At 32.9% G+C, this 759-nt stretch overlaps 1 long non-coding RNA gene across 1 annotated transcript in view; it reads right to left on the reverse strand.

Annotated features, from left to right (window-relative positions):
* Positions 1 to 14: 14 nt before the first annotated feature.
* The window catches only part of LOC103582384, a 10,497-nt gene continuing 9,752 nt past the window's right edge, over positions 15 to 759 (reverse strand). Inside the window, exon 3 of the long non-coding RNA XR_549748.1 lies at positions 15 to 97. This is a non-coding gene — a long non-coding RNA (uncharacterized LOC103582384). The remainder of the gene's footprint in view (positions 98 to 759) is intronic.

The following is a 759-nucleotide window of genomic DNA, read 5'->3' on the forward strand; positions in this document are numbered from 1 at the left end:
AACTCACATAGAATTACTGTCATTCTTATGTCGTTGCTCTTTCTTCATTCATCTCGATCTTTGTACATATAGATAAAATAGTGGTTCACACATTTCCCTGGAAAAAAGTAATGTACATCATTGTCATGTGTTTAGTTAAATGACTATACCTAAAACAAAATTATCCTAAACTAGGTGGTTAAGAAGCACCAGGCGCTTCAGTGCGATACATGAGTCAAAACATTAAAAAAAATAATAGCATTGGTACTCGACTTTTGGGTCAGAGGGTCTAGAAAATGAATGAAATTCATGTTTAATAACTCAAGAAAAATAATGATCAGAAAAAGTGTACTATGGAAATTTCAACTTTTTCTATAAGTAATTCTAAGAAATGTGAAATTTTATTTTTAATTTTATAAATTGGGCTGGCTGGTTAGCTTAGTCAGTTAGAGCATGGTGTGGTGTTTTAACACCAAGGTTAAGGGTTTGGATGCTCAGATTGACCAGCCGCAATAAATAAATAAATAAATAAATGGAAATAAATAAAAACAATGGGTCATGCTACAAAATACTTGGAAGAAATGAAAAGAAGGAAATATTTTTTTCTAGTTTTCTGCATAGTTTTTGGCACAGTTGTACTCATACAGTATACACAGTTTCAAACATCCTTTTTCATCGCTTTGCATAATATTCATTGTTAGCATTTTTTTTTTCTTTCCGTTTTTGTCTTTTTTCGTGTCCGGCAACGGATCGCAACCCTCAGTGTCGCGCCCGTACCAG

Source organism: Galeopterus variegatus, unplaced genomic scaffold (genome assembly GCF_000696425.1).
Source record: "Galeopterus variegatus unplaced genomic scaffold, G_variegatus-3.0.2 Scaffold16031, whole genome shotgun sequence".
Lineage (NCBI taxonomy): Eukaryota > Metazoa > Chordata > Mammalia > Dermoptera > Cynocephalidae > Galeopterus > Galeopterus variegatus.